A 26,144-nucleotide genomic window follows, 5' to 3' on the forward strand; every position below is an offset into this window, starting at 1 on the left:
CTAAATTAGAAAGTGGCCGGTTTCATTACTAATCTGTGTTGAGCAAAAACGGTAAGAGATACCGAGATGCTGTTTTTTCAAACGATTCAGCGTGTCGAGAATAGATTCCATCTTGTCCATTAAACCTCTGTTCAAACCGGAAGTGACTCAAATAAACTATAGATTCTAACCTTCATCGCCATAGAACAAAGGCAGTAAGGGGTAGCGGGTAATGGTTAGTTTTCATGAATTCTGTGTCCAAGAAGCGGGTTGTATCTATGCCCCTATTACCCTATTGCAATGAGTACTTATAGATGCTCTATTTCAAATTTGAGTATTGTATTTTAGTTTGGCACGTATGGCGAAGCTAGTTAGGATTCCCACATCGCGACGTTCATAAATACACTTGGACATCACCAGACGGAAAAACACATAATCAAATTGATCACGTTTTAGTAGATAGAAGAAGACAATCTAGCATAATTGACGTCCGGTCGTTTAGAGGGGCTGATTGTGACACTGATCACTACCTGGTAGTAGCGATAATACGGGAGAGATTATCGTTGAATAAAGGTAATATTCAATGTCCGAAAACGGAGAGATTTAATTTAAAGAAATTAGAAGAGAGCCAGGTAAGAGAGGAATACCAGATTGAAGTTTCGAATAAATTCGCGGTTTTAGAAGACTCGGAGTGCACTAGTGTTGAGGATACTTGGATTGAAATTAGAGATAGCATTAAAAGTTCAGCAATAGAAAAATTGGGACACGCGGAAATACGTAGGAACAAACCATGGTTCGACCAAGAATGCATTAAACTAGCAGAGAAGAGAAAACAGGCAAAATTACGGTGGCTACAAAATCCGAATGAAACAACTACACAAAATTTCGCAGATACCAGGCGGGAAACTTCCAAAACTTTTAGAACAAAGAAACGGGATTTTTTGAAAGCTAAAATTAAGGAACTTGAAGATAATAGTAAAAATAAAAATATTCGGGACATGTATAAGGGGATCAGCGAATTTAAGAAAGGCTATCAACCTCGTGCTTATATATTAAAGAAATCGGACGGAACAGTTCTCACCGATACGGATAGCCTCTTAAATAGATGGAAAGATTTCTTTGACGATTTGCTGAACACGCAGCCAAAAACTAATGTGCGTGGAGAAAAGGAGATACACACCGCAGAACCGTATATTCCAGAACCCAATCGAATAGAAGTGGAAGCCGCTATAAAGAAATTGAAGAAACACAAATCTCCGGGTGTAGATGAAATTCCGGCTGAGTTAATTTTAGCTGGAGGCGAAAAATTGTGGAACAAGATACACAAACTCATTCTCCTTATCTGCAACAAGGAAGAATTGCCACAAGAGTGGAAAGAATCAATCATTGTTCCAATTCACAAGAAAGGAGACAAAACTGACTGTAATAATTATCGAGGCATTTCTCTTCTGTCAACATCCTATAAAATCCTTTCAAATATTCTGTTAGCAAGATTGACTCCATACGCAGATGAAATTATTGGAGATTATCAGTGCGGATTTAGACGAAATCGATCAACTATCGACCAAATATTTACCATTCGCCAAATACTCGAAAAGAAGTGGGAATACAATACCCCGGTACATCAACTATTTATTGATTTTAGAAAGGCTTACGACTCCGTTAGGAGAGAAACATTATACAACGTTCTTACAGAACTTGGAATACCGAGAAAGCTAATTAGATTAATTAAGATATGTTTAAGTGAATCCCAAAGTAAAGTCCGGGTAGGAAAATTTTTGTCCACGAGCTTCCACGTCGAAAATGGTCTGAAACAAGGAGATGCGTTGTCGCCATTATTATTTAACTTTGTGCTGGAATACGCCATAAGGAAAATCAAAGATAGCAACCAGGGCCTAGAGTTGAACGGCATTCACCAGGTTATGGCATATGCTGATGATGTAAATTTAATAGGGGATGATAGGAGAACAGTAGAAATAAATGCAGAGATCTTATTAAACGCTTGCAGGGACATGGGTTTAGAAGTAAATGCAGAGAAAACTAAATACATGGAAGTGCGTCGGGACCGTAATACGGCAAATTGTGGAGGCGTTAAAATATTAAATAATACTTTTGATAAAGTGGATACTTTCAAATATTTAGGATCAATATTAACAGACGAAAATCATATTCACGAAGAAATTAAATGTCGACTAAAAGCAGGGAATTCGTGTTACTATTCGGTTCAAAATCTCTTGTCGTCGCGAATTCTGTCGAGGAATTTGAAGCTTAAAATATATAAAACGATAATCATGCCTGTTGTTCTGTATGGTTGTGAAACATGGTCGCTTACTCTGAGGGAAGAACATGGACTGAAAGTATTTGAGAACAGGATCCTGAGAAGAATATTCGGACCCAAGAGGAACGAGAATGGGGAATGGCGGAAGCTTCATAACGAGGAACTACATAGTTTATACGGTTTACCCAACATTGTTAGGGTCGTCAAGTCTAGGAGGCTTAGGTGGGCAAGGTCATGTAGCTAGAATGGAAGAAAGTAGAAACGCTTTCAAAGTCTTGACTGGTAGACCCATAGGAAAACGACCATTAGGAAGACCTAGGCGCAGATGGGAGGACAATATTAAGATGGATCTCGCAGAGATAGGAATACAAAGTAGAAACTGGATGCAATTAGCTAAGGATAGAAGTCAGTGGAGAGCTTTTGTGAACGCGGCACTGAACCTCCGGGTTCCATAGGCCATAGAGTTAGTTAGTTAGTTAGTTATTTTAGTTTGGAAGTCTTAGTTTCACACTATGAAACGACACTCAGTTGTAATCTCGCACATTAGTACTCATTTTGTGCAGTTTGGTGCAATATCTCTCGAGTTTTGTGTACCTCAGGTAACGGCGATAGTACCACTGGAAAATAGTGCATAACCCATTTGTCCGACTGTTTCAACGAGGTTTCTATGCCAAATAGTAACACAGATTTTCTTCCGAGTTTTGTGGAGCATTTATTACAGAATTATGGTAGATTAAAACTATTGGGTATGTCAATCACCAGAAGAAAATGTAAACCAAATCACTCTGAATGTTAACACGTAACTTAGTTAAAAATTTGTTCACTATAATTCAGACATTTGCAGTTTAGGTAACAAATATAACACATCAGAAATAGTGCCTATTACAGACACTAGAACGCGAAGCTAGTTAGCATATTCACTTGACAATAGTCCACAAATGTGATTTAAGTTGTCTAGGCTTAACGGAAGAGCTACTTTTTGAGAACTTGATTGGAAATTTATATCATCTAACGAAATTACCTCATCAAAAATTTTTCTATTGTTTTAGTAAGTCAATGCATGAAAGGTATCAAAAAAGAATGAACCTTAATTACTCTAAGCACCTTAGTTTAAGAAATTATTATTTAAAATTAATTTGTATTGATGCATAATGTAGCATTTTTTTAAAATATATCTTAAGCCAATTTATTAGACGTATCATTAGATCTTACAAGTATTTGTATCTTGAAAACGAACATAGTATTTCAGAAAATATGTGGATATTACCGTTTATATTTGTTATATAATAAGTGAAAATTTACTGGTTACAAGAGGCATCATTTAACAGATCTGTTAAAATACATACACATCATTAAAGACTAATAACATTAATAAATGATTAAATATTTTAAAATAAGATATTAATCACTATGTACAGTATCGAAATTACACACCATGAAATGAAAATTTGGAAGAAAAATGGAAATAAATCTTTAATTTAATATTCCTTGGATTTTGCCTGAAGGATAAGAGACGTCTTTAACACGGGAGAATTGGTAAAATGATAGCGTGAGAGAAAACGAGAGGAACCTGGAAAATGATATATACACGGTATTACCCAGCATAATTTACAGGGTCGGATCAGGACCTTCCATACAATATATAAGCGCTCTTGATAGTAGCTTACATGTAGATTCAAGATCTGATTCACTATTGAAAGTGATGAAAAACCCGATAATATTTTTAACCAAGGTATAATCAATTGGTTACCAATGAAAAGGCTAGAGGGAATAAGTATACATCCCAGTAAGAATAACACATATCTTTGTGTGAACATTCACAGAGCAAAATATCAGATTAATTTCTTCTTTGAATTTGTACTGTATCTAGTTTTCTAAAACATCCGTTGCGCAAAATAAATGTGTTTTACTTTGTCTAGTTTTAGCTGTATTATAAACAATTGGTAAAATTTAATTAAATTTATCTAAAGTCATATGTTATATCACAGCCTTTCCCTTTGCCAGTAATTTCAAAGTACTCGTACAGTTGGAAATGAGGGTAAAAATTTAAAAAGTCTTTGAATTCGTACTTTAGATTGGCTGGAGTTTACTAAGCTACTTAGTACTAGAGAAAAGTACTAAGAAGATAGACTTGCAAAAGTACTCGTAACTAGTAGCATAATCTTTTTCCATATTTGGAAAGTTGTTTAGAATAAGTAAGAGAATAAGTGAGTTTACGTATGTATGAAGTTTTAAATATTTACACATCAAGATAAAATTACATATTTCTGATTTTGTGTAAATGGAATACAACAATGATTATAAATACTATATAAGATTAAATAATTTAGTTTTACCTTTATAATAAATATATATGATACATAACTATATATATATATATATATATATATATATATATATATATATATATATATATATATATATATATATATATATACATAATACAGTAAATATATATGAAATAACGGATTCATAAGATCATAATGCATAAATAGCTTATATTTTTCATATCTGTAATTTCTTGCTCTGTATCTTCATATCATTGTGGCACTGGGGTTTTATATTTCCCATCTAAATGTACATAATAATATTGTTATAAAAATAAATATGATATATATATATATATATTTTTTAAAGAAAGACAAACTATACACTTCTGTCCGTGTTTGTGAAATTTAATCATTGAAAATATTAAATGGAAGGAATATGATACACATTTTAACTAACTTGTACAGACAGAAACAAAGATAATTTATCACCGCTAGCTTTATAATAACTTCAGATCTACATAACGAGGTCGAATAAAGTTTTCTTGGAGACGACATAATATTGCGAACACTGCTGACTCAATCGTACTCAAATCATCTAGTTATTCTGAAATTACTGGCAAAGGGAAACTACTTCCAATACTTTTTTTCTAATAACTATGTTAAAACAATGTACGAAAAATTCCTGTACAATATTTTCATCAAAGTACACAACTTTACATTCAACCTAATTTTTATTAAACATAAAGTAGCATATATTCTAAAGTATGCGTAAATTATCTCGTGGTTACATAATTAACGTGCACGCCTTTGGCACGAAAGATCGGAGTTCCCACGGAGATTCCCGATCGGAGCTCATATGATTATGTTGTAGGCCCACGTTTCATATAGCCTTGGAGAAAAATAGGACGCTAAACTCCAGCCAATCTAAAGTACGAATTCAAAGACTTTTTAAATTTTTACCCTCATTTCCAACTGTACATTGCAATCCATTCACTTTATACAGTATAGTAAATAACATGGAATACCATTCGTTTGTGAGGATTTACACGAGTCACTTTGTCTTTTAAATCGTCGTACACTTCCCACTCACCATTTTGCCGAAGACAACAGGCTGTGTAATGTCCTAGATCATGAACATCTTGGCTTCCTCTATAACACACACCACCTCGTAGTTTGTAACAAGAATTATCTATTTTTAATGCTCGAGGAAGATCTTCCAATTTAGACGTAAATTGTACCAGGCGATTTTTGTTACTTTCCATAACTTCAACGAAAATGTGATAGGGTGAAAGTTTTTTCCTAATTGTGCGTACTCCTTTGCATAAGGCATGTTCTGATTCTGAGAGATCAACATATCCTTCTGCGTCAGTCCACTCATCTGTACCAGACAAAGATGATCGACAAATAGCTATCCTAGTTTCTATTTGTTTTTTTATCTCCTCTTCGAGGTTGAACAATTTATCTTTGAATGACACAGTTATAACCGCCGTAGGCAATCTTACACACTTTCTTGGACATATTTGTGAGTTACACAGTTGGAATTCTTCTGCTGTGTCCATACCTTCCCATACTTTTGAGATCATTTCTGCTATCGGTAAAGCAGCATCTATCACCACCAATCCACCAGGCAGAGTTTTCTCATTTCTGCAAAACCTTGAAAGCTCTTCTGCACGCAATCGATAGGTGTTTGCTGTAGCACCAAATCGTACTATTTTTAGAATTATCTTTACGATTCCTTTTTGATTGTTTTCATTAATTAGTTCTTTGTATTGTTCACTATCGCAATAACTTGTGCATGCTAATTGGACAAGTGAATCGAATCCGCACGTATTTTGCACTATAAAGCTCTTGTTCCTAATTCTTACAGGCAGCAAATTTTTATTATTGCCGTTTTTTAAGATACCAATGGCTGCACATCTACCAGGGGAACACAGATCTACAGTAAGCATTTCAGGAAAATTTTCGAGATATGATTTTCGGGACCTTTTCTTTGAAGGTTCTGTGCTAAATCCCCTCCAATTCTCACAGGCTTCACTTTCTAAAATTCTATCTCCTTCTTCGTTGCCTTTATAGGCATCTCCTTCTTTATCATTTGAAGTTTCAATGATATTTTGAAGAACTTCATTGTGGCAGATGATAATTTCTTCTTCACCATTACTTTCATTTATTTTGCTTGTCATGATTTCTTCTCGTTGTAATTTGGTTTCATTTCTGTTTGCGTGAAGTGCATTGAAATTGTTTTGGAATTGCGTTTGTTGTACAGAATCATGTGATTGTGTTGCTGAAGTTACAGAACCCAATTTTATTGAACCACTTATATGGTTAATGTGATTCAAAATGAAATCATCAATCCGTGCTGGCAGTTGGAGTCTCTGACACACTCTATGCTTGATATCATTAAAGTTGCTTTCTGCACAACTACTGGATGCCGTCACACCTCCAAATCCAAAGTGACGTACCATTACAGCAGTCCACATTGGAATTAAATGACACATTTTTAGTATATCTTGTACAATATCAGGAAGGTATTGCTGATTCCCACGATCTCCTCTAGGATTTACATTTTCCTTCACAAGTTCTAGGATACTGTCAGCCCATACGCGAAACACTTCTTTGTGATCTACTTTCTGAACTAGGTAGTCTTCAACTATCACGTTATCATCATTAATATATTCTTCTTCCACAGTTCCAGCAATCCGATGTTTCAGATACACTTTACTATTTTCACAAGAGGTATTTTCTCCAGAAACTTCATCTTTACCTTCTGTTTCATTAAGTGCGACCGTGAAGATGTGCGTTAGTAGTTCTTTAATATCATTCAAATCTTTAGATTTGATTATTTCGCAAATGGAATGCATGTAAAATTTTTTTGTTCGTGGAAGAACATTCCTTAGGCTAGGAAAACGTGCTACTAAGTTAACAACATGGGCAACATCACACCTTATGTAGCTTTTAGGAAGCTCTTCTTGCTCTTCCGGATTCATCAGTATCCCTGCACACTTTTGTAAGTACGATGACAGGGAAGGAAGTTCTGCAAAAACTTGAACACACGCAGACATCAGTGCTAAAGACATGTCAATTACAATTTCCATTGGGTGCAGTTTACTCTCAAAAACCCATCTCGACATCCAATGACGAATAGTTTCTGTATCATGCCGTTCGCTTAGCATGTTACAAACTGAATATTGCTTATTATTCCTAGCATAAGCAACGCTTATGTCGTAAAGAAAGATGTGATTTGACATGCTACCATCTACTTTTTTAATTTTTTTTGCAATACTCCCTGTGGCATCAATACAAATACAAGAAACATTAGTCTCTTTGAATATTGCTCGTGTCATGTGTATTTGTTCTGTCGACCAATAATGAATAATCACCTTATCATATGACACATCTTTAATGAAAAAACTGTATGGATTAGTATATTTTGCTTTGACGAGGGCTAAAATAGGATCTGAATCCAACCGTTCTTTTTTCTTTGCTTGATGTTTCGCTACACGAAGAATATTTTCGCGAGGTAAGTGACTTGGTACACTTTCACCAAATTTCATAATGCGTTCTGCCTCTAAACGCCTATAAGAAGAAGCTGACAAGTTTCCTTCGATCATATTTTTTACTGCTCTTTCTCGACTAAAGCCTGACAATTTTCTCTTTTCTTCTGGATGTAATTGATTATACCTGCCTTTAAAAGTGCAATGCATAAGTACAACGTTTCCCTTCTTTGGTTCCTCTAAGATACAACCATTTAAGGTAGAATTACAGTACAAACATACACCTTGAACACGGACATAGTAGTCACTTCGTTGCATTGAAACTTTTCCTCCCTTATAGACCATATTACAGGGCCTTCTGGTATGCTCAAAGAAATGGTTATGTAATATATGGCTCCATACATTTCTCTTCAGTGTTTTGAATATCCTTTCATGTTTTTCTCCACCCCGTGTTCGACAACTGTAAGACACTTCCTCGGGTCTCATTCTTAGCCACTCTTCGGCACTGAAAGTAATGGTAAATTTTTTGCGGTATTCCTTGATATCTCCTCTTCTTTCACTTTCCTTGATGCAAGAACCATGGTGGGTACTGTATTCCTCGTTTTCGACACTAAAATCTGAAAAAGTTGTGTCATTTGATTCATCCTTACTTTCTGATGACGAGTCTTCCTGCACCGCTTGTGACGAGTCTTCCTCCACTTTCGAAATGCTTAATAAAGTATGTAGATCATAACGGTCCATTGAAACAGCTGTGTGCAACGCACGTGGAGTAGTCTTGTACACAGGACCTATAGCATTAGCCAAACGCTTCCACACGATATCATCTCTTGCTGCAATTTTCCCATTGCCGAGATTAATAGCGTCCTTTTCTGCAAGGAAAAAATCCTTCAGGTTTTCTATAGGAAAACAACGTGGTCGAGGCATTTCTTGAAGACACCTGAAATGTATTATGGAGAATAAAAATCTGTAGTGCCTTACATTGTTAATAAAAACAAGTACTTACACATTTGAAAATCCATGTTAATTTATCTACATACGATTTACAGTACGGCCCCTGAATTTTTCGGTTGCATGTACAATTCAAATATATATTGGATCTTCCTTATGGTTATATGCATACGGGAAATAAGGGTTCGATTTTTGGTAGAAGCTCATTTAGCTTTACGTTAAGTTCTAAGTTAACATCTCATATTACCTTGGTGTTGAAAGGGACCAACTCTAATGCAACCAAGGAGCAAATTATACATTTTTTGGGAACGAATTTAAGAACAATTCGTATGCATCCAAATCGAAAAATTATACCACAGGCGTCTGCAGATGATATCCTGCTAATAGTTTGAAAGTCGTTGGACTAAACGACGAACGTAATTATATGGATTACAGTCTCTTTCTACAATGACACGACGACGCAGCTAACATCTATTGTGCAGTAGCCTCCGAGTTTGGCCGGACAGTGGGGCTGCAAGAGACGATGTGTTCCTTCCTAAGAATTATTGTTTGCATGGGTAGTGATGTATCAGTAGTCCATCGGTGGTTTTATGTGTAGGAAGGTAAAAGACCCGTTAGCACTGTCCATCAGTGCCCCCGAGATGAACACTAATGCCTGGACAGAAGGTTCACTCGGAGAGTTCCAACTAAACAGGGCCGGCCTTAGGTAGCGCGGGGCCCCATGTTTAAAACTAACTCGCACTAAGGTCTGTAGAACCAATATATATACAGGGTGTCCACATGAAACCTTCTTAATTACAAATATTAATTGCATGGAAACTATTAGTGCCAGATAATAACGGTTTGCGGCATCTTGAAGAGCAACTCAAACAATTTTTTTTGTCTATATATGTACTTCTACATGGGCTCCGTTAATAGCTCTCAGAATGTCCAGTCGATATTCAATCTCCCGCCATGTGTAGAGTCACATGTCAGGTGTAATCGAGTTGATGGCTTCTTCAATTCTGTGACGAAGAGCAGGAATATCACGTAAAGGTGTGCCGTAGACTATCTTTGACATATCCCCATAGGAAGAAATCCATAGGGGTTTATATCGAGAGATCGCGGTGACCAATGAGTGAGTCCAAGTTGGTTCATCGCGTCCAATCCATCGCTGTTGAAACGTTTGGTCTAAAGCCCTACGAACATCTAAACGCCAGTGCGGTGGGGCACCATCCTGTTGCAAAAAATGAAATTTTTGAGTTTTACGTCCCACGATTCCGGCTAGGCTAAAGGAGAGGGTGATGATGAGGAATGAATGAAATGGTGGAATGAAGAAAGAAGGAGGAAACGGGAGATCCCGGGGAAACCCACGCGCACAGTGTTTGTCCACCACAAAGTTCACTTGGCGGGAGCAGGGTTTGAACCCGCGACACCATGCACCAGAGGTGAACGACCATCCTGTTGAAACATCACGTTTAGTTGAAAAGGGAGTAGCTGTGGAAAAGCAGTTTTCAGGCATGTAAGGATAAACGGGACCAGTTATTGTGTGCTCCATGAAGAAAAATGGTCCGATAATTCTGTCGCGTCCCAAAGCACACCACAATTTACTTTCTCACTACCTCTGACATATTCAGGAATAACGTATGGGGGTTCGGAACCCCAAATGCACACATCGTGGCGATTCACCTTTTCTTATGTATGGAAGGTTACCTCATCACTGAAAATCGTCCTCCAAAAGGAATCAGGAACATTCTTGAACCGTTCCAGAATCTCAATTGCAAATATGGTTCGTTTTGGGATGTCATCGGGCTGTACCGCCTGAACGATATGCACCTTACATGCATACAAACGCAGTCTTTTATGGAGCATCTTATTGACCGTTGAACGTGACGCTCTGCGAACTGAATTTGTTGAGCTTGTATTGAAGGCCTCCCTGACCTCACACGCAGTTTCTTCAGACGTTCGTGCTTTGCCTAAGCCAGGCTATCGGTTGACACACCCCATAACTAAAAACTTCTCTGACCATGTTTTAATGGTATTGACGTCTGGTGAGTCCCATTGGTACTTTCGTCTGACGTCCCTTTGCACGGTAATTGGTGATTTAGTTTCAGCCAACCATACCACACACTGCGTTCTCTCTTGTGCTGTTGTCATCTTTGTTCATGAACACCTGCACAAGCACAAATAACAAAAAATTATATAATCTTTGATACTGAACACCTGCAACAAATAACAACTACTAACAATCAACAACAAAGAACTGTTTGAGCTGCTCTTCAAGATGCCGCAAACCGTTATTCTCTGGCACTAGCAGTCTCCATGCAATTAATATTTGTAATCAGGGAGGTTTCATGTGGACACCCTGCGCTCTCCCTGCTGGGTCTAGTGGTTATACCCATTTCCCTTTATAATGTTTTTCCATCTGCATAATGTTCTGGTGTAAACGCTCACCCTGTACATTGCTAACTTTTCAGAGAAATAGCTCAAATGCGGAAATACAAACAGGAATGAACTTTTTTTTTTTTTAAAAAAAAAAATATATATATATTTCATTCTTGTGCCTCGCAATTTTTCAAGAAGGCGCTGTACCAGTATTTCATAGTTCTCTTCTCTTACAAGGAAACCTATCGATGTCAAAATCTAGTTCCTTCTTCAAACTTGGCAGAGCAGTGCGTAATATCAAGAAACAAACGTGAGAAAAGTTTAAAGTGCTTCCGTCCATAAAGACGGACGCAGTGGCCAAAAGCCTGATTAATCAAAATAAGCCATAACAATGTGTTTCAAGTTTCATTTTATTTGTAAACGGGTAAAAGGACCTGGCTAGCGAATCTTAGCAGTCCTTCCCCTTCTTTCCCCTTATAGCAGTGGTAACAGTGGCACTAACTCATCAACTTTAGCACTAGTAGGGTTTGGTGTTTGCAAGTTGTGTAAAGTTCGAAACAGTTTACTTCTTCTCTAATCAGGGCCCGTAACTTGTGTGGGGCAGGGGAGAGGCAACTGCCCCCAGGGAGGTTCCCCACCGTTCGAAGGGGCCCATTTTAAGGCAAAAGTTTCTTAATCCATATACGATACGAACGTGAAATTATAAATGAAGCATCAAACAGTTTCACTACATTACATAAAGCAGCACACAAAAGGTAAATAAAACAAAAGTGAGTCGTGGGCCCACTTCAGTAAAAACGTCTACTATTAGGGGCCCTAGAAATAACATTTATTCGTATGGTTTTGAGATTTGTCAATGTTGTCTCCTGAATTAATTTGTCATGTATGGAAGGAGCCCAGGGGCGTAAGTAACGGCCCCGCAGACCTTGCCGTGAGGGAGGGCCACAGGCTCCGGGGGGAACAAATAGTAAGAGAAAGATAGAAAGAGAAGGGTCCTAGAATGAGAAAAAACTTTTTCTAGGAGGCCCAAATACACGTATTAATGCTTGCCCCCCAGAAAAAAATCTAAGTTACGGCGCTGTCTCTAATGTGAATTTATTGGTACAGTTCTGCTAATAGTTAACTATATCAGGTTGGTCTCTTTAAACCTTGGGTCGTGGAGAGAAACAATCTTACAGGAGGACAGTATTCAGATTTTAAGAAGATGGGGAAAAGAGAGCGAGGATGAGAAAGATGAGAAGAAAGAAAGAGAATGAAAGAAACACTTCTACATTTACTTCAAAATGAATTTAAACACATATAAACGAAAAAGGGATATTGGACCCACCACCATAATATTTGTGGAAGTGTTGGCAACATTCTGGCGTAATATATTTCCCGCCAATTCTGGGGCCTCAGTGTTTGGCCCAATTCTGGCCTTACAGCAGTGGCGGTTCCAGGCGGTTCCTTTCCCCCCTTACGAGGCGTATTTAAATGAAAGTGAAATGAAAACAAATTAATTTACACTCAAGGGGTTTACGCATTTGAGATGATTCAACCTTTTTGTGGAAGAGATAAAAAAAAAGTGCTTAGAATATGTATTTCAATCAAACTGAAATGATTAAAACACAGGTTGACTCCAAAGGCTAAGTGTATTCAAAAATTCATTTAAAACGGATCAAAAGTTTCCTTACTTTAGCCATTTATCAATCAAAATACAGAATAAGATATTTTAGAAATTGCACCCTATACACTAAAAGTGTAATTTTCAGAAACATTACTGTGTTTTTAATTTGGAATATATATATACCGAATGTTATTTCCCTAAGATTAGAAGCTTGTGAGGTTTCCTATTTTTGGTATACGTTTTCATCGCCTCCCCCTTCAGATAAGCAATCTGATCAAGGTGGCATAAGAAAGCTCGGCCTAAGCCAAACTCTCAGTTGAGAAATTCATTTTAGTTCGGCGTTCTCCTGTGATGAAGACCATATTGGGAGAAGTGCAGACCTGCTTTAAGAGCCGAATTTCCGAAAATGCTGGAGCATGGTACTACTTGTTTAAAGCTGGGAGCTTATATATCGAGTTCCATCTTTATAAGACAAGAGATAATCTATTTTAGAAGTATATTTTAAATTCTTTTTCTTCTTCTTAGGATACGAATTTTAACATACGTAAAAATGCATGATAAAAATTCTGCTCGGGATAGTCTTATTATCAAAAATTCATTTCAAACGGTTGAGCAGTTTTCCCGTTATGAAAACACAGACTACATTGATATGAATGTGTAGGAAACATATCTTTTAAAAATACTCCCTTCTCTTTAAAAAAGAAATTTTCAGAAACACTGAGAAACCGTGTCCCCTTGTTTGTAGTATTGAGTTTACATGCTGAGTTTTATCTTCATAAGATGAAGAACACGTGAGATACTCTGTCTCTCTCTTAAATTTTAATCCAAGTCTTTCTCTTTGTAATCCCTTTTCTCCCATTAGGATACGCATAATAATTTTAAATAGCCTACGTGTATGTTATCTTCCAAACTACGGCTTCTTAGATATAGGTACTAACAATTATGTCAATTCAATGGTGTGAATGAATATATCAGACAAACAAACAAACATTTTTATGTAGAAGATACAATGTGAGTTTTGTTTGGGACTACAGGCTTATTTTTATTGTTTTAGTTTTAAATTAGTAAAACGGAAATACTTAATGCGCATGTTACGTGTGAATACATAATATATTTGTCTCGATATAAAGTGTTGGTTTTGATGTATCGGTATTTCCTTCTCTGGTGCTATGGGCCCATTTTGATACACACACTATCAATAAACTTCAAGCATGTGTTATTGCTGCACGTGAACAGTGAAAATCTTTTGAAGGACAAAGTGAAAAATCTATGCACTGTGTAGGAGATGGCAAAATATTACTATCATTACTAATTTTAATGTGTGCAATAAAGGGTTAAAAACGTGTTTCGGGACCATTTGCTTTATATATATATATATATATATATATATATATATATATATATATATATATATATATATAAGGAATACTTCAAATTTTAAGCATTATCTCTGTTGGTTGGGGTGTAATAATAATAATAATAATAATAATAATAATAATAATAATAATAATAATAATAATAATAATATAAAAGAAGTGAATTTACCTTTCTCACCGATTAATAAAATTATCTTTCGCAATAACTTTGTAAAAGTTCTTTGGTTTATATGAAACTTGGAAATTGCTAAAAAGTAAGGCGATAAAAAATATTTCTCCTATCTACAAAATATCTTTCTCTTCTACAATGTACAGTATCACTAGTTTTTATGTCGAGAGGGAGTAAATTCACGATTGGAGATAATCTCCAGTGGCGGGTCTAGGCCAGGGCCGGAAAGCCTAGGCCCCCTCAGTTTTTCAGTGACAAAATAATTTAAGCTATTATTTATATATTTTTGAAATTTTATATATACCTATCATAATCTGGGTACTTTCTGCCACCCCCAGTTTCTACCTTCTAGATCCGCCACTGCATTTACCCTTTTTTTCTTGAGTGATGCCAACCTAAAAAATTAAGATGATCTTAAGAAGCTTTAAAGAAACTATACAATACATCGTATCAAAATTATACTGAAAAATTATATAATTATATTTTATTTTGTGCATGTATACGTTGCAAAATGGTTGAGTATACTTTACGTTGCTATTTTTGAGGAGTTTAAACCCCAAAGAATATATAGGCTTATTTCTTAAGACTGGAGGAAAACACATCTTTCATTTAAATAGAGAATGTTATCGTGAAGCAGATAAACAAACAAATCGGCATACAAATGTCGCTTAAGTTGAATGCTTGCATACGCTCGAACCAATAATACCAATATAAAAATATCGACCGAGGTTACATGCACTAATACAATATAAATGTATGGCGTTAGTACAATAAATAGGAGTACTTACTTTCAGTAAGTGACGATTCCGACACTGAAAACTCACTTATTTCTTCTTTATTCAGAAAGTTAACCAACGTCAATACAATGCACTTCCTTCTCGAATGTCGCCATGAAAACTGTTGAGAACTAACTGACAACACGATCGAAATAGTTTCCCCTTACCTCTTACCATATTAAATAAACTCTAAGCAACAATACTTGAAATTCTGATACCAGAGTCAAATATCACAAACAGTGTTGCCACCGTCCTAGCTCTGGAGTGGGCTGAAAAATAGTACTAAATTGAAACAAAAAGGACTGAATTCATTATTTTATACTAGTGAATCCTCTAGAATATATAAATATCTCGGGACATGGTGCACAAAACTCTACAGAAGAAGTACTAACATTTGACATAGTAAGGGATTTGGTTGGCGCTGTACGCACTTGGGATACTGTTATACGCAGTATTTTCAAGCGGTTATATTTCGGTTATCTGAGGTGCAAGAAACTGGGGACATGGTGCACAAAACTATACAGAAGCAGGACTAACATTTGACATACTAAAAGATTTAGTCCCCGCTGTATGCAGTTGGACTATTGGTATATGTAGTATTTTCAAGTGGTTATATCCCATTTACCTAATATGTATTAAGTTTGGTTGATCGTTCACAACATTCCACGAAATAAATGCTAACTAATAATATGACTTTGGCTGGTGTCGGTGGTATGCAAATTCCTGTGCCTGACATACGCACTATTTTCAAGTGGCAATATATATGTTAGTTGAGGTGCACAAAACCCGAGAGGTGTTGCAAAAAATTGCTGAAAATAAATGTTAACGATGGATATACCTTTTGCCGGAATCGGTGTTTTCCGAACTCCACACCTGCCATACGCACTATTTTTAAGGAGCTATATCTCTGTTATTTGAAGTGCACAAAACTCGGGAAGTGGTGCACAAAATTGAACAAAATAAATGCTAACGATTGATGTAACTATTTCCGGGATTGGTGTTTTCCGAACTCCACACCTGGCATACGCACTATTTTTAAGGAGCTATATCTCTGTTATTTGAGGTGCACAAAACTCGGGAAGTGGTGCACAAAATTGCACAAAATAAATGCTAACAATTGAAGTAACTTTTGTTGGAATCGGTGTTATCCGAACTCCTGGCATACGCACTGTTTTTAAGGAGCTATATCTCTGTTATTTGAGGTGCACAAAACTCGGGAAGTGGTGCACAAAATTGCACAAAATAAATGCTAACTATTAATGTTACTTTTGCCGGAATCGGTGTTAGGCGAACTCCAGGCCTGGCATACGCACTATTTTTAAGGAGCTATATCTCTGTTATGTGAGGTGCTCAAAACTCGGGAAGTGGTGCACAAAATTACACAAAATAAATGCTTATAATTGATGTAACTTTTGCCGGAATCGGTGTTATCGGAACATCACAGCTGATATACGCAATATTTTTAAGGAGCTATATCTCGGTTATGTGAAATGCACAAAACTCGGAAAGTGGTGCACAAAATTGCACAAGATAAATGCTAACAATTGATGTATCTTTTGCCGAAATCGCTGTTGGACGAACTCCAGGCCTGGCATACGCACTATTTTTAAGTATCTATATCTCTGTTATTTGAGGTGCACAAACCTCGGGAATTGGTGCACAAAATTGCACAAAATAAATGCTTATAATTGATGTAACTTTTACCGGAATCGGTGTTATCGGAACATCACAGCTGGTATACGCAGTATTTTTAAGGAGCTATATCTGTGTTATTTGATGTGCACAAAACTCGGGAATTGGTCCACAAAATTGCACAAATTAAATGCTAACGATTGATGTTACTTTTGCCGGAATCGATGTTAGGCGAACTCCAGGCCTGGCATACGCACTACTTTTAAGGAGCTATATCTCTGGTATTTGAGGTTCACAAAACTCGAGAAGTGATGCACAAAGTTACGCAAAATGAATGCTGATAATTGATGTAACTTTTGCCGGAATCGGTGTAATTGGAACATCACAGCTGGCATACGCACTATTTTTAAGGAGCTATATCTCGGTTATGTGAGGTGCACAAAACTCGGAAAGTGGTGCGCAAAATTACACAAGATAAATGCTAACAATTGATGTATCTTTTGCCGAAATCGCTGTTGGACGAACTCCAGGCCTGGCATACGCACTATTTTTAAGTAGCTATATCTCTGTTATTTGAGGTGCATAAACCTCGGGAGTTGGTGCACAAAATTGCACAAAATAAATGCTAACGATTGATGTAACTTTTGCCGAAATCGGTGTTAGGCGAACTCCAGTTCCTGGCATACTCGATATTTTCAAGGGGCTCTATCTTTGTTATTTGAGGTGCACAAAACTCGGGAAGTGGTGCACAAAACTGCACAAAACTCGGTCTATTAATTTATGTATGTTTTTCTGATTTTCCGGTTGGACGAACTCAGGCCTGGCATACGCACTATTTTTAAGGAGCTATATCTCTGTTATGTGAATTGCTCAAAACTCGGGAAGTGGTGCACAAAATTACACAAAATAAATGCTTATAATTGATGTAACTTTTGCCGGAATCGGTGTTATCGGAACATCACAGCTGGTATATGTACTATTTTAAGGAGCTATATCTGTGTTATTTGATGTGCACAAAACTCGGAAAGTGGTCCACAAAATTGCACAAAATAAATGCTAACGATTGATGTTACTTTTGCCGGAATCAATGTTAGGCGAACTCCAAGCCTGGCATACGCACTACTTTTAAGGAGCTATATCTCTGGTATTTGAGGTTCACAAAACTCGAGAAGTGATGCACAAAGTTACACAAAATCAATGCTGACAATTGATGTAACTTTTGCCGGAATCGGTGTTATCGGAACATCACAGCTGGCATACGCACTATTTTTAAGGAGCTATATCTCGGTTATGTGAGGTGCACAAAACTCGGAAAGTGGTGCACAAAATTGCACAAAATAAATGCTAACGATTGATGTATCTTTTGCCGAAATCGCTGTTGGACGAACTCCAGGCCTGGCATACGCACTATTTTTAAGTAGCTATATCTTTGTTATTTGAGGTGCACATAACTCGGGAGGTGGTGCACAAAATTGCACAAAATAAATGCTAACGATTGATGTAACTTTTGCCGAAATCGGTGTTAGGCGAACTCAAGTTCCTGGCATACTTGATATTTTCAAGGGGCTGTATCTTTGTTATTTGATGTGCACAAAACTCGGGAAGTGGTGCACAAAACTGCACAAAACTCGGTCTATTAATTTATATATGTTTTTCTGATTTTCCGGTTGGACGAACTCAGGCCTGGCATACCGTTGAAAAATTTAAATATGAAAAATTTTAGGTTTCTTAAAGTGCACAAAACTCGAGATGTGGTGCACAAAACTGCACAAAATGTGCACAAAATTTTGGTGTAAGTTTTGTTTGAATCGGTTTCTGACGAACTCCAAGTTAACGGACCTGAACAAGAGGGCGTCAGCTATGACATACAACATGGCAGAATAAAGTTAATTTCAACCAAAGAACTGATTCAGACTTCCGTAACATGTTTTACGACGACCATCAACGGTGTGAAAGTATCTTGTCTAATCGACAGTTAGGATTAGTTTCACAATTTCCTTTAGATGCTATGCATCTTCTATATTTAAGAGTGACAAAAAAGTTTAAACGGGTGTGGGTTGAAAAGGGTTCTAAATAATGCCGACTGAGCTTTCTTCTAAAAAGGGAAGTGTCACAAAGATTGAAAAGCTTTGCCAAATTTAGTCCTAGAGAGTTTGTTCGTAAACCCAGTTTTAAGTGCTTCTAAAATTTGGAAAGCTACGGAGCTTAGAGCTTTCTTATTGTATTTCGGCCCTATAGTTTTACGAGGAATTGTCCCTAACCATTTGTATGAACACTTTCTCATACTACATGTAGCAGCTTACATACTTTGTAGCAAAGTGTTCAGTGGCAACCAAGAAGCGGAGGTTATATGCAAGTCAGCTACTTTTAGTTTTTGTTAGTTCTCCATGTATATTATTCTAGAAGTATTTTAACATACAATTTTCATAATTTACTTCTCATTGCAGACGACGTAGCCAATTACGGGCCCTTAGATAACTTATTTGCTTTTCCCTTTGATAATAAAATGCGGAAGATTAAATCCATGGTGCGTGGTCCCAATCGTGAGTTGACGCAGGTTGCAAACAGATTGTGCGAAATAGATTCAGTGTGTGACAATACTATGAAGAGGATCCGTCCAGTAACAATTGAAAAGAAGCAAAACATATAGTCCATACGGTTGGAGAAACTTGGTGGGTGTTTGCTTTCTTGTGAATCACCGGATAATTGCTTTATGACTAAAGCGAAAGAAGTACTTTTGGTAAAATCAATTCTTCAGAATAGTAGAAACTCTGAACCTTACTCATTAAGGTGTCAAGTGTTTTTGAAGAAAACAGACATATTTCATAAGCCTCTTAATAGCAGTTCGCTACACATGTTTAGAGCATCCGAAGTAAAGGGTGAATTAACAATCTCGTCCGATGAATTTCTCACAAAATGCACTATAATTAGGGACTTCTGTAATGAATCCCTATATTCCTGTCTTTCTTATTGTAACATGGATCATTTTATTAGAATTATGAATTTACACATCGATGAAATTTTGCTCCTACCTTATATCTGAAAAACATTCCTTCGAAAAGAGAATATGGCAGTTCTAATCAGATCCGATCAAAAACTTTATCCAAGTTCGTCAGCCTTAAAGAGCAGTAAGATGGAAGATGGACGAGCGAAAGTTTTTTGGCGACCTGTTAGAGAAAGTTAGGAAGTTGCCGAGTGGTGGCAAGATTGATGATATTCGAGTTTTAGGATTGACGATGGTGTGAGACTTCGCGCCAACTTCCAAAGTTTGAATCACATGTTGTCGCCAAGGAGCTTTGCTCATCCATCTTCCGTCTTACCACTATTCTGGGCCTGACGAACTTAACTGAAATTTTGTTATTTCTGATGTTTTTGATCGAATGTGACCGTGTTTTGACGTAACGTCCTTGACATATATGTAACCCCATACACTTCATAGTACGGTTAGTTGGTTAAAGCTCAAGGAAACGCTTTTCACATGTAAGTGCAAAAGTATTTGCAGAAAGTTTACAAAATATTGTGATACGACCTACCCCATATTTCATAATTATTTCAGTACTCGGGACGTTATAAAGAAGCTTTGTGCAAAATTTGAACTCTCTAGCTAACTGGGACGACCCTAAACAATGAGAGTAAATTAGTCAATGAGTACGTGAGTGGGCGAAAAAACCTGATTTCAGAGGTCCACAACTCAGACATGGTTAATGCTACGGACATGCAATTTTGCACATTTGTGCATAACTACCTTATCGTCCGAACTTCATAAGCTCACTTTCCCGTCTTTAACATCAATTAGTTTTTATGGATCCTCGAAATCAACGATTTCGCGATAAACTCTGGTTCGTGTATAACTTGACTTTAGTAGCTGTACATTTGTTGGTGCGCTAGGATGGGCATGCGATGCCGCGCATGTTGATTAATGTTCCTTAGATAGGTTTTACTGTATTTCAGGAGAGAAAGTTAGAGCAAAGATACACATCCAGGTTAAAAAATGAAAAATCTAATTTTCTGAGATATAAAGTGGCTGCAAAGTATCGTTGATGTATGATCTCCAAAATGAATTCAGTTAGCATTTGAAGAGTTGAAAAATAGCAGCGTGTACTGAGTTGCAAACCCTGGAAATATACTGTTGTTTTTAGAACTTTATAGAACTTTATGAGAAAATCAGTAATATAAACATTAGTGTCGCAACGTCATTAGTTGTTTTCCCAAACTATCTTCTACTACTCTCATAAGGGAAGCTCAGGTGGGAAATCTACACTTTCTTTATGTCAGCCGGAGAATGTTTGAAGTAACCGAAAAACTTTGTCCAAGTAATTTTCTTACGTGGATCTGAAATTTAGGCTTAGCACCAAAATTAATGACGTTGCTAAATGCCTTTTTCTGAGCTAAAAAAAAAGCTTTTCTTTTCGTTGTGAAATCATGACTAAGACTTTTCATTTCGATGAGACACGTTTGGTTCTGGAGCTATACAGCTGCTGTCTGTCTTTCAGAATCTGGTTATAACGGTATTCTAGGAGAGAAAAAATTGTGAGCAGAGAAGACCACTGAATTCTTTTAGAAAGGACGCTAATAATGAGTGTCCCTAACTTCACGCAAGAATTAATTTTGACATAAAATACATATTTATACTTAGAACTTGATTGTATTTATTTATTCATTCATTCATAAACTATACAGTGTACGGTTATGCATGGAACAACACATCGGGTAAATAGCCTCCACATACGCATACTGTTGAAATTTTCCATGACCCTTTTAAATGAATCTGGCTGACTTTCGTTCATGTAGCGTTCACTTTTCCTTGAAGTACTAAGCTTGTTGGCATTCCACAGGCGTTGATTTTCTGAACTACAAATGCAACGATTTTTTTATTAACAAAGCCATCAGAGTGTTTTCGGCGATAAGGCTGATTTTCGGCTCTGGTCAAAATGCCACAATTACCTTTTGCGCGAATATTGGGACACACTTTCGTATCAAGCAGACAGGAGACGTATTTTGATCCAAGTCTGTACAACAGTATTAATTAGGTATGGAAAAAACCGGAAATTTTACTTTCTGGATTCCCGAAAATAAAATCGGAAATTTCGAATGTCGGAAAATCTTAATTTTGGAGAAAAAATCGGATGTTTGGAAATAATGTTTTTTTTCTCCGACGGTCACGAGTCAACACGTTGAGTTAGTGTGTTTAACCAAGCTGCAGTTTTTTTTTTTTTGCTAAGACATAGAAAATCAGCTTTTGTAAAGCACAGGAATTCCCCACGCGACCAATTGAATAAATAGACATAAGAATAAATAGGCATAATCCGCGTGTTGTGAGCCTGTTGCTCTTTCGCTTAAACCGCCACAGGCGTGAACAGGAAATATTGGGGTGCGTCACCTGGCCAATTACACCATTGTTGACGCCTTCCGCCTTCTGCTACTCAAGGCAACCAGCATGAAACAAGTGGCTGCCCGACACTGTCAAAAGCTCTGTCGCTGATTTGAGCAAAACGCGGAAATTTTCTATTTTGTATTTTGATCGCATCTGCTTCTACTTTCCGTATGTTGGATATATCACCGATGGGATACACGGATGAGTCGGGCGGCCCGAAATACATTGTCAGGTAACTGACATGTAAATGGCCTTGCGTAGCAGAAGCCGGAAGATGCCTGCAATGATGCCATTGGCTATATGGCCCGCGCCATAAGATCCCGCTAAAACATGGCTTCTCCGCTCCCCCCTCCTTCCACTTAGCTGTGACGGTGATCTCAAGAGCTTAAAACAAAAATCAGAATCTTGAAACCCAGACTGCTTGTTTCATCTAAGTACGTATTTTTCTAAAGCCGGACTTCGGAAATTTTTGTCCTAGTACTAATGCCTTCAATGCACTTTTTTCAGGTTTGTAAGTATCATTCTTGTCTAAACCGTATCAGTATTTAATAACAAATTAAAAGTATTTAATATTTTCTTGGTTTGACATAGCATAATTCTGTGCCTTCTTTCATAATTGTGGAACGTTTCATGTATTCTTACTAGTAGTTTCTATGAATGCAATATAAAATTATTTTTCAAATAAGTCTCTTTTTATTCTTTGTTTGCACGAACTGTTTTCTCGTAGTTTCAATACTTATCAGGAAACCTTTCTTGCATTTGAGAATTTAAGAAATAAAAATGAGACCATCCATATTACGCCAGTAGTAGAAAATGGATCGATCTGGTTCATAATAGAACATATTAGGACAACTCACAGACCCCTGGGAAAATGACCATCGTACACCGTGAGCCCACGGTCTTTTACGACCTCCATTTTAGGGGCGAATTTATTCCCTTTTATGAGCACTTTTTAGGGGGTGTTTCTTTCTCTTTTACGAGCACATTTTTAGGGGGTGTACTCGTTCCCTTTTATGAGCATATTTTTGAACCCTTACGAACACATAGCAGAACATCAGACTACGTAACACATAGCAGAACAGATAATACATAAGAATACGTAACACACAAGGGTGTATTCATTCTCTTTTATGACCACTTTTTAAGGGGTGAACTCGTTCCCTTTTATGAGCATATTTTTCAACCCTTATTTTAACATAGCATAGAATACATGGAGACTATGAACACATAGCAAATCAGATAACACACAGCAGAACAAATAACACAAAAGAGTACGTAACATAACAAGGGTGTACTCATTCCCTTTTATGAGCATATTTTTCAACCCTTATTTTAACATAGCAGAAATGACATAAGACTACGAATACATAGGAGAGCTAATGCAAGAGTATGGCTTATATTCCAACCCCTAAATTACGAACACATAGAAGAGCAGATAACACATGAGAGTACGTAACATAACAAGGGTGAACTCGTTCTCTTTTATAAGCACATTTTAAGGGTGAACTCGTTTCCTTTTATGAGCATATTTTCCAACCCCTATTTTAACATAGCATAGAATACATGGAGACTATGAACACACAGCAGAACAGATAATACATAAGAATACGTAACATAGCAAGGGTGTATTCATACCCTTTTATGAGCGTATTTTCCAACCCCTATTTTAACATAGCAGAAATTACACTGAGACAATGAACACACAGCAGAACAGATAATACGTAAGATTCATTCCCTTTTATGAGTACATTTTAAGGGGTGTACTCGTTCTCTTTTATGATTACTTTTCCAACCCCTATTTTACCATAGCAGAAATTACATAAGATTTTTTTCAACCCCTATTTTAAGACAATCAATACCTATGTAACATAGCGATTCAATACGCTCTTTGAACCGATTTGGATGAAACTCGGCATATGGGGGTTTTCGACCATGCTGAGTACGAATATCATACTTATTTTTACCTGGGTCCTATACTTTATGTGGCATACACCCATTCTATGACAATTTTAACCAATTTGGGTGAAATTCGGTATATGGGGGTTTTCGGACATGCTGATTACAAATATCATATTTATTTTTATCTGGGTCTTATAGTTTATGTGGGATACGCCCTCTGTATGACAATTTTAACCGCTTTGGGTGAAACTCAGTATATGAGGGTTTTCGGACATGCTGATTACGAATATCATACCTATTTTTACCTGGGTCTTATAGTTTATGTGGGATACGCCCTTTGTATAACACTTAAAACCCAACCACTCGTAAACGAAGCAACGTATTGAAGTGGTGTTTCCACATTTGGTAATAGGTCATCAACTACTACAAGTTCCAAAAATAATGATCATCGAGGTCAAAGGTCAATATACTTAAAACCTAATAACACAAAAACTGAGCAAATATTGAGGTGCTGTTTGCACATTTAGTAATCGGTCAACAAAGACCACATGTCTCAAAAGTGTCAACCATCGAGGTCAAACTCGAAAATGGATCCACATATTGAGGTGCCGTTTCCACATTTAGTAATTGGTTATCAACTACTACAAGTTCCAAAATAATGACCCTCTAGGTCAAAGGTCAAAAATTTAAACGCAAATAACCCTTAAACAGACCCACACATTGAAGTGCTGTTTCCAAATCTAGTAATACGTCATCAACTATTACATGTTCCAAAAGTACTGACTATCGAGGTCAATGGTCAAATATTTAAGGCTTAATAACATTAAACAAAGTCTGTGTGACCTATTCAGTTTTGTACCAAGCAGAGAGAAGTGAAAAATGAATAAATATGACTTGCTTACTTCGAGAAAGAAAGCAAAGATATGCCATTTTAACTAGCTGAGAATTTTAAATCATCTTGTATTATTTAAACAAACGAAAGGATAAATTTTGTACCAACGAGAAATGCCATTTTATACCATTTTGTATTACTCCAATAAACAAAGGAATAGTAGAAAAAAGAAGTGATGTATGAATAAAATTTAGGTGGATTATTTTCTTTTGTACGAACTGGAAAAGAGAAGAAGAGCTACATTAACTAGCTCATTATGTACTGTTTAAACAAACGAAAATTGACCATTATGTAACTTTTGAAATACTGAAATGTTCTATTTTTGTATCAATCAGAAAAACCCGAAGAAGGATCATTTTAACAAGTTCATAATTTCTGTGACGAAAAAATAATTTCGATGTTCTACTTTTTATACCAACGAGAAAAAATGAACTAGCTGAATATTTAAACAAACGAAAGAATAAATTTAACACTAGAAGGACCAAAACTTTTACCTCCCTAGAAGTACCGAGCCGTCATTTTGACGGCTATTTAATTCCATTAGATGTATATTATTTTTCTTTATATTTCTCTTATTTTAGCTTGAATTTAATCTGTTTAATCGACTAGCTTATGTTTTATGGAAGTTTTTCTCGTGATATAATGCAGGGTAATCCACTAAACCCCGTCAATATATTAAATATAATATTAATATCGGAAGTTCGCCCACAGGACAGTGACAAGAAAAAATAAAATAAAGGAATAATAGTTGTATTCCTACGTATGAAATCCTTTTTATACTAGTCACGTGATCACCCTACCTGCTCTGTATACATTGGCTGGGCTACTTTTCTTTAGCACAGATCGTGTGTATAATGTACCAAAATAATTAGTTTTATATCAAACGTTTTATTACATGGAAGTGAATTTACATTTTCAAAATATTTTTATTTAAACTTGTATGCAATGAACTCAAGACAGCAACACCTCTCTAGCGCTTACACTTGTGTACAGTGAGTGGATTTCCTGATTGATCTTCATATACGTTTGTAGTGAACATATCCTTTTCTTTCTCATTCAAGCACATTTTGGGAAATTCTCCTGTTTGGAC

This window comes from Thermobia domestica, chromosome 18, assembly GCF_964235325.1.
Source record: "Thermobia domestica chromosome 18, izTheDome1.hap1.1, whole genome shotgun sequence".
Lineage (NCBI taxonomy): Eukaryota > Metazoa > Arthropoda > Insecta > Zygentoma > Lepismatidae > Thermobia > Thermobia domestica.